At 34.0% G+C, this 9858-nt stretch overlaps 1 pseudogene; it reads right to left on the reverse strand.

The window, feature by feature from the left end:
- Window positions 1-825: 825 nt before the first annotated feature.
- LOC113502615 lies at window positions 826-8092 on the reverse strand (annotated as a pseudogene).
- Window positions 8093-9858: the final 1766 nt, after the last annotated feature.

Genomic DNA, 9858 nt, shown 5'->3' on the forward strand with positions numbered 1-9858 from the left:
CATTAGGTATCCGGAATCGTAAAGAAATAAAGTATTGTTTGGAGTTATTTTTAAAAGGAGAAGGAATTAATTTGCATAATTATTGTGATACTTACATTTGCACCTGTGATTAGCATCCATAGGTGTTTTATATGTATGCACAGTTTGAATGTTATACGTACCTAAATAAATTCGATGATCATTATCTGTAGACCAATTATAACGACATCAACAAAGATATGAAGAGTTAATATTTGCCTAAAATCGACGTACATATTTATGGCAAATAAAAAGGGAACGCCCCGTACTTAGTCGCTACATTTTTAAAAGGAACATGTTTACGTAGGAGTTGTATGCCATTTAATTTTCCTTATTAGTTTTACTACAACCTGCATTGTTTTTCTCCCAACCGATAAACCCTAGCAAATGGCAAAACCCTTTAACATTAATTTCTAGCTTATTATTGTTTAATTTTAAAACGAATATCAGAAAACTATTTTTATATCTCATTGAATGTAATTAAATCTTGATTACAGTGACTCACAATAAAAAAACACATTTGCATAAATAACAACATAATTGAGCCATTTAGACATTGTTATCTCAATAATTATCAACTGATAACGCCTTAATTTCCTTTAGTTCATCTACCGCGGTTATGAATCTACCTCACACGTCACTGTATAATCGTCGATATTGAAGGTTTATCTATAGATAACGTTAATAACTAATAAAAAGGTACATTTTCAAATACTTTATTAACGAACTTGATACATATGATTATTTTGGCACAACAAAAGAAGCCTTATGACATTGTGTTATGACGGAATATGTGTTATAGAAATAGGTTACACAATATACAATAAAAAGGCTTTTCAAACTTCCTTAAAACACAAAGCGAGTCAATGCCATGTGTCAATAGTAGTGACGTCATGGTTTTGCTCCATGCTGTCTTGAGGTTTCCTATTGACGGAGACGTTTAGAGCGAGGAGGTGTTGTATGGGTAGCCGGGGTGAGAGGTTGACCATGCTCGCCCACTGCCCGGCGCACAGTTCAGGGAACTTGAGCTTCTTGAGAAAGTGACCTTCCAGGTACCAAGGCGACACGCAGGTTGGAGAGTAATCCCATATTTTAATTTCGTTCAGACGGACCCAACTGAAACATTGACATAGTATTTGGTGGATATGAAACAGAAATTGGATTTTTATATGAAAAATGTAGTAACCGAAAGTGCTATTTCTATTAATTCATTTAAGTTATTGTATGTCTTGAGTCTCTATTATATTACGGACAATTAGTACAATTTACATGTCATAACCTGATTCATCGTGCATCATTGATAAATTATTTTAGCCGCTTTGATATATAAGGAAAATTTGGAAGTAAATTTGTTTTTACAGTTTTCAATTTCATTTTTATGTTTTAGTTAATTAAACAGTAAATCGTATGAACAATATCGAGTCCGGGCGACATCCAAAATTAATTTAATTCTAGTCCGTGTTTTATACGTTAAAAATAATTTGAACAACAAATGTATCAAACTAAAATATTTTTTTATTACTATTAAATTGCTTGCTGTTAAATCTAACATACGACAACATTTAAAACTTTCCAATCAAAAAGTATGTTATCAAATTCAATTTAATCAATATTCATTCTAACGCAGACTAAAATTCTATTGTTTTATGTTTTCAAATAAATCGAATTACTCATCAATTTTCAATGTGAAATTGGTAGCTTTATTAAGGATTTCAAAATGTAATTGTAATATTGTTTTTGTCTTTATTTATTTAGGCTAGACTAGGACGTATGTTTGTTCAACAGTAACCTTCGATGTAAACTGTTTGTTGGAACCTTTTGCAGCCTTATCGTTTCTCAAAGTAAGCTAAGAAAGTCTTACTTTTAAACTGATCAAAAATATGACAGTACGATCGGGATACAGAAAAAGACTAGACTTAAATTAAATTGCTGAATAAAATGGAAATATATTTAAAAACTTGTTTATACGGTTTCTGTTACGTACGGTCGTTTTGGGTAAGTGTGTAGAATTCCGAGCTAAATGCTAATTACTATTAGATACTTCTCGTAAATCTTTTAATCTATTTAAATCCTTTAGAATTCCTTTAAATTTCCACCGTGCAGTTACTTTAAACAAATGGCTCGAAAAATAAAATAAATGCTGAACAAAATAAACCGAAGTCTGGAGAGTCGATTTAAAAATAAAACCTAGTTCCAGAATGAGTAGACATCGGATCTTCCATTCGCTATTACCGTTACCTTTTATTCGTACGTTCGTATCGACGGTAACCCACTCTAGTTTCACCTTCTAATTTATTTTCGAGCTTCATATTGTCTGGTATAATTTCCCTGGCGGTCCCGCTAAGGCGCGACTGCATGCAAACTTGGCGATACGTTTGCAGTTGCGCAGCGGAAATGGGCTCGCGACCTGCATCTGAAGATAATGTCGCATGCATATGAAATGTTAGATACTTACGCCGAAATATACAATGCATGGCAGTCGCAGTGCCACGGGTTGCCGGATAATTTGACGATTGCCATTTTGGGCATATAGTCCAAAGTCCTCGATGGTAATGAGGGGAACATGTTGTTGTCCAAATGACTGCAATGAAAAAATGTTTAAACCTTTTTTTCGGATTAATAAACGTTTAGAAGATTTTATAAAATATTTTTGAGTGAAAAATAATATCCGGGTGTATTATACGGAGATAATTGCTTCTTTTGGAAGTAAAGTTAATGAATACATGTAACATCCTGTGATTATGAGTAAGCTAATGCTTTTAAAAGATGATCTTTCTTTTCATGACTTGCTGTTTATCTACGAGAAAATATTGGCTTTGCCATGACAAATGGCCTCATTCGATTTCCAAAGAATAAATTCTGTGGTTTGAACATGACGGATAGTCAGGATTTATTTTCATGATTTTTACTTTAATTTATTTCTGGAAAGATCTGCTACGAAGAGATTTCATTTAAGTTATGCACTCCCAGATTAGAGTCGGCAAATATTTACTGTCTTATAATAATCTCAACGGTACTTACAGAGTAGTAAGATCTTTAAAGTTGAAAATGTTTTTAAAATGTACTTCGAATAATTTGTTATCAGAGAGCAAAAGGGAAGTAAGATTTTCCAATCCAAGAAAAGTGGTGACGTTCAAGAATCTCAGTTTATTTTTAGACAAATCGAGTTTCTCCAAATTAGTACAATTCGTAAAGGCGTAATCCGGTAACTCTGTGAGGGCGTTATTCTTCAAATCCAAAGTGCGTAAAACGTTTTAAGTTTTCAAATTCAACACCAGTCAACTGAAATTAAAAGGAGAATTTCATCACTTTGAGTTTGATTAACGAGGAGTCACAGCTAGACTTACATATACAAATGTAGATTGAAACTTACACTCATTAGACTATTGCTGGATAAGTCAAGGAAGGTCAAACAATCCAAATTCGAAACAGATGTGTTGGAATACTTTGTAATTTATTACTCTCCAACAATAAAGTTTCCAAGGCTTGTAGGCTCTCAAAAGCATTTTCACTTATATTGCATATTTTGGTTTTCTGACAGTTTTAATATTTGCAACGTCTTAAGGGAGAAAGTACCATTTTCGATTCGGTTGAATTTTATTTTTAGACAGATCTAATATTTGTAACGATTCGAGACCGACAAAGCTATCCGATGGTATGTATATGATATGGTTATTTGAAATATCGATGGTTTCTAAAAACGAATTGTTGGCAAATAGCTTTTCCGGGAGAGAGTATAAAAATTATTAGATAGGTCAACGTGGAATAGTTTTTTCGTGGATCTGAACGCGTCGCTATCAATTTCTTCCAGGTAATTCCGTTGAAGTCGTCTGAAACAATTTTATTGTTAAAGTAGTATAAAAGCAATAATCGTTCCATGCATAAAAAGTTATAAATATTTATATGAAGAACTTTAATGAGGTAAATTCTTATAATACGAACCTAATTAATATCTCTAATAATGTATAACGTTTCTTGTTAATAGTACCTAATAAAATTCTCTTCTACACTCACACTCTTCAATACTCTACTTATATACTTACAAAATCCTTAAATTGACTAAAGAGTCAAATATCCCGGATGGTAGATATTCAACATGGTTGTCAAACATGTCCAGCTCGGCCAGAGAACGCATGCCTTTGAATGTCGTCTTATGTAACGTCCGCAGTTTGTTGGTGCCCAAGTCACTGGAAACAATTAATATAAAGTAACAATAATGAAGATTTGTGGATAGGGTAAAAGTAATATTTATATGAATGAACAAATTAAACGCAGGTCTACATTTACTTCAATGTTTATGTTAATCTAACCCTTGCCCGTGGCTTCAACCGCCTGGATGTCGGTTATCGCTACAAATCCTTAAACCTCCTTTAAGATAAAGGATAAAGGAAAAAGTACCCTATGTGTTAAACCAAGATGTCAGCTAATTTTTTTCATCAAACCACATTTTTTCTCAAAATCGGAGAAGCCGTTCAGTCGTAAAGAGGTAAAAAAAACACACAACATGCACATGTGACAGCAGCAATCGTTGGTACACACATACCTGTGTGTACGAGTATGTTTCTACGATTACATGTTTATCAGTAAAGTAAGAGTAACCGAATAAGATAACAACATCTTCAGATAGCATCTCGTAATATATTATCTGCATGCAAGATTTTTATTTAGGTGACGTAGCAAAATTGCATTTAGAATTAGACGGATTTTTTGTTTTCATTGTTGATCTCTTATTGATGAGACCTCATTTTATGTCAAGGATTTTCTCAGAAGAAAACTTTGTAGTCTACTCATCATCTGCGAGAACTTCAAGTGTGTAATGATTCATGTGGAAGAACTTGGAGTCAGGCTCGATGACCAGGTGATAGAGGTCTAATATATTAAGTAGTAGGTAATGGGTTTTAGTTAACAGGTTACCTTTCGGATACAGTACCAGAAAGTCCTCAATAAATTCATGACGTAAATACGAATGTCTTGTTGCATAACAACTTAATGTTTCTTTAGTCAAAGTTGGCTCTTTCAAATATACTTAAAATGACCGTAAGCACACGACTTCTATTCAATCGTGTCACAATGACGCTTACTTGTCAAAAGGGTTTGTTTGGACTGACAAAGGGACAAACTTACATCTATTCACACTCCATTTAACATACGTAAGATTGGTGTAATGATGACGAAGTAAATACTTAGCTGTAGCAATGACAAAAAAGATGATTATGGTAAAAGTGACACATGACCGTAGTTATAGGCTTATAAAGAATTTAAGGTTTTAGTTCTCCTATAAAGGTTTGGGAGCAACAAACATGTTGCTTATAACAAAAACACGAAAACTGCAAACATATTTTTAAACAACTGTTCTCAATCAAAAATTGAGATTCTTGTCTGACTTGTCTCATTACAGCAATTTTTAGATGTCATTACAAAAAATAAAATATTTTAAAGTCGGCTATAAAATAAAAGAATTTCTTTCAAAGTAGTATAATTCATATACTATATCTAGATGACAGCTTGGTTTTATATGTCGCTGTCGTGGGATTACTATCCTTTCTTTATGCAAGGATTAAGCTAACTTTTCTAGGCATCAAAAGGGATCATATTTTCTTGGATGCTCGAAATCAGGTTTTCAAACAATTGAGACTACTAATGTAAAATAATTCACCAAAGATAACACGATAAGAGAAAAAACAGACAAGGTAATGTTTTAAAGAGCTCGATTTAATTCGATATTATTCTTTACTCTTTTTATTAACTAACTAGTTTCGAAGTCTAAGTTCACTAATATGTGTATCGTGTTTTGAATACCTTCGACGGATGGACAGACAGATTGAAGAGCTTCAGAATAGGAGTCAGTATTCTTTACAGAGTCAGGATCCTTATGAATATGCCAATACTTACATGTTGACCAAGTCAGCGGGCACGATCAAGTCGGGGGTAAGCGTGGTGAGCCCAGCCCTCCAGCAATTAAGTGAACGGCGGGCTGAATCGCAACGGCAAGCGCTTTTCGAACATTGTCTCCAACGAGATTGGCCGAAGCTGATTGTCCAGGCTGTGCAGAGAAAGTTATTTTAAGTCTACGAAAACAATAGCTTTGAAACCAATTAAGAAATCAATGAATAAAACTTCTGATCTTGGAAGAATTAATTTATAGGGATTAATTTGTATTTAATGTTATATAGAAAATTTCAAAATGCAGTCAACAAGTGGAGAACTTCGTAATTAAAATATTATAATTTAACAGACATTTGGGTGCTCTGTCATGCTTCACTTTGGGTTTGAATTAATACAATATTATGTACAATGTGCGAAACAGTGCGGTAACTACAAATTAATTAAATTATAGATGCCACGACCACAACCACATTTCAAATACCTATTTAAAACAAAAGTTTGAGCGAATTGGCGTAAAATACTGTCCTATTTCATATCATGTTTTGAATCGACTATCAATATTTAATGCATTTTGTTCTTATAAAAGTATTAAACGAATAAAATCTGAGGCTAGAGCAAAGTAAGTTTAAAAAAAAACTAGTCCCCTTTAAATTTGATCTTAACCTCGATTTTTATTTTAATATTTGTTTTTATAGCAGCAAAAGTAATACATCATACAGACAGGCAGACAGCGGAGACTTAGTAATAGGGTTTTGTTTTGACCCTCTTATGTAACAACCTAGAAATAGAAAAAACTTTTGTAGAAACTTATATTTTGAAACCGAATTTTTAGAATAAATATGTCATGTATTTCAATTGCCTTGATGTTAACAGAAGGTACAAAATGGAATATCGTCTTGGAGAAGAATCCTTCTTTATCCAAGAATTTTCGAATGATAAATCGATGGGTTTTGGAACTTGTCCTGTCCTTTTGTCGTGGCTTCTGTTTTTTTTTTTTCTCTAGCCCACTGTGTCCCACTGCTGGGCAAAGGCCTCCCCCAAATCCTTCCACGACTCTCTATTCTGGGCCGCATGGAACCAGCCTACGCGGTAAGCGTTAAGGTCGTCTCGCCACCGCTTCCTAGGTCGCCCACGACGACGCCGTCCATCCGTTGGCTCCCATAGTGTGGTGACTTCTGTTTATTCTCAAAAAATAACAACGGCATATCAGTACCTTTCGCAGACATGGCCAGTTCTTTCGTACGTTTTACAAAAGTAAAAAAATATTAAACTAATCAATTATTAAACATGTTAGATATACAATACTTAATCAATTATCTGCAAATAAAGAACAATATAGAATTGTACATTTAGATAAGAAACGGGAACGCAGCCAGAGTGAATTTATGCATAAAATAAGATCCTCAGTTTAAGCTCAGTCTAGCTCTCAGCGAGCTCAGTGTACTAAGTTATTGCTCAAGCCCCGTGGGTGCTGGTTAATTATGAACGGTTTCATTTCACGTGTCGCGAGCGCGCGATGCAAGTTAATAACAATAATTTACGAACTACATAATCTGTACGAATTCGTTGATTATGCAGATTGGGGTATTTACCTGTAGCGTTCAGTTTCAGATATGCTGAAGAATAATTTATGTTTATTTATATTCAAACAATTTAATTACTACACTTCTAAAACGTTTAAACGTAGAACCGTACAGTTTCGGGTCGTCAATAAAATCTTATGATGGTTCAAAAAGGTATTCAGCGGAAACATTTAGTGGCTAGATACTAAGGTAAAAGTATTAAAATTTATTTTGCAACACGAGCTTTTAACAGTTACAAACAATGCACGTTTACAAAGAAAATTTGTTAACATGCAAAAACGTGAATATTTACAGGGTTGCTCGATAGCACGTAGCCGGCGATCCAGTTGTCGCCAATGAAGGTCTGGATTGCAGGCACCTGGGTGCGGCGGGGAGTCGGGCCGGGAGCCGCGGGTAAACATTTCGAACACGTCGCAGGCATTCAGACTGCATGGTGCCTCAGATGCCTGAAACACTTCCGAGAACAAACGAGGACACGGCATTGTTAGTCTACGAGGTAAGGAGGATATTATCATAAAGGAATTCGAAGAGCTTAACTTAAAATATTGCGAGCGATTTTAAGACTTTTCCGTCGTATCCGAACGGAGGATTTTTTTTATTTAAAAAACAACCTCCGCAGTAAAGTATTTATTAATTGTGTCTCGGTGCCTTACATACATACAAATCACATGCAAAAGGACACCCAGACTCAGAACAAGCATCCGTGCAGTCAAAAAAATAAATCCTCCTATATTTTTTTAACGAAAAAGTCTTTATAATTGTGTCAAAATTTTCTCTTCAAATTCATGACATGACATTACCAGTTACAAAATGTTCTTTTCTTAATAGTACAATTCTTAAAATATATTCTCAAATTGACTTTAGCTCGAGTTTTCCGTTGGAAACACAATGTCAGAAAGTTACGAACAAATGCCCCTGTCGGGAAAGTTTCGAGGTAATAATAATGGATAACGCGGGAAGGAGGCTGCACAGACTGTTTAATAGAAGGCGTTTGTTATTAAGATGATTTCAATATATCAGTGATCTGATTACTCTCGGATTTATGACAGTTTTCTTGATCGAGAACAATTTTATTAAGTTACGTATTTAGTTGAACATAAGGCATGTTATGCTGATTACCTAATAATTCAATCACTTGATTCATTTCGTGATTGCACGAGGATCAAGGTAGGTCGACAGTAACATAAGTTTGAAGCTACCACAAGGCATTTAATTTGTGTTCTGCCAATGACATCTGACGTAGTTGTAGGTCTCTAAAATTAATTCCTCCGTAAATGTGTTCTACAGAATATTCCACTTTGACACAGATATCCGATAAGATAATAATAATAGAATCATCTTGCGGTGATTGTATTTGTCTGTTATATATTTGACTGACTACATTCTATTTGAGTGTACAAAACAGGTGTTATTACTAACAGCCTACTGCCAACCTAGTAATTTTATCTAAATTCGGAACAATTTTGTAATTTCGTCGTTTTTGTCACTCTGTACCTTAATTTTAAAACTTTTTGGATATGTTAGAAAATATATTACGTTCATTAGTTTTCTAACGGCCCATTAAAAGGCAACATATTACGTGCTTCAAGTAAATTCATTCGCTGAGAGAGCTTGTTACTAAAGTTTGGTCCAACGAATAGTATCAAGTATTTAAGTTAAATCCACTTCATTAAAGTTCATCTGTGCCGTATTAGTTGTTGGCAAAGTTAATCTGTAGAAGGAAAGTTGCAGTTACTTAAATCAAGACCAAATTTGTTGGAAGTGTAGCGATGGCGTGTTTGTTTATTTATTTTTACTACTTGAAAATTGATTGTGATTTCTATCTTTTAAAAAATAATATTAATTACGAATAAATAACAAAAAACCTCACTTGATTCTTACACAGACATTAAAACCAACTAAGCTGGTTAATTATTTTGAAAGTGCAATAAGTTTGTGACGTCTTTCGAAGGCGTGGGTAGGACTTGGCATTTCATTGTTACAGAACTGAAATTGAATTTAAACGGTTCCACGTGTTCGAGCTCTGCGACACATTTTATACAAGGCACTGAAAAGGCTGTTTAAAATAGTTTAAATAGGATATTATCAGTCCATAAAACCTTATAGTTAGATGTTGTATAATTCATTCGTTGTTCAAATATTCAAATTGTCCAATGTATTTTAATATAAATTTCTATTTTTATATACTGACCCTTGTTCACGTCACAAAGCGATTTCGATAAGATAACTTCAACTTAATTAAAAAGTTCGTAAATACTTCGAAGGCGGACCGCATCAGGATCCTTTTAACTGAATTTGAGTTAGAAGCGAAGATAGCCTTGAGATTTGCATGATAATGAAGGTGTTTCTAGTCTATAGCTGTTCTTAAGTG

The sequence above is a fragment of the Trichoplusia ni genome, chromosome 17 (genome assembly GCF_003590095.1).
Source record: "Trichoplusia ni isolate ovarian cell line Hi5 chromosome 17, tn1, whole genome shotgun sequence".
Lineage (NCBI taxonomy): Eukaryota > Metazoa > Arthropoda > Insecta > Lepidoptera > Noctuidae > Trichoplusia > Trichoplusia ni.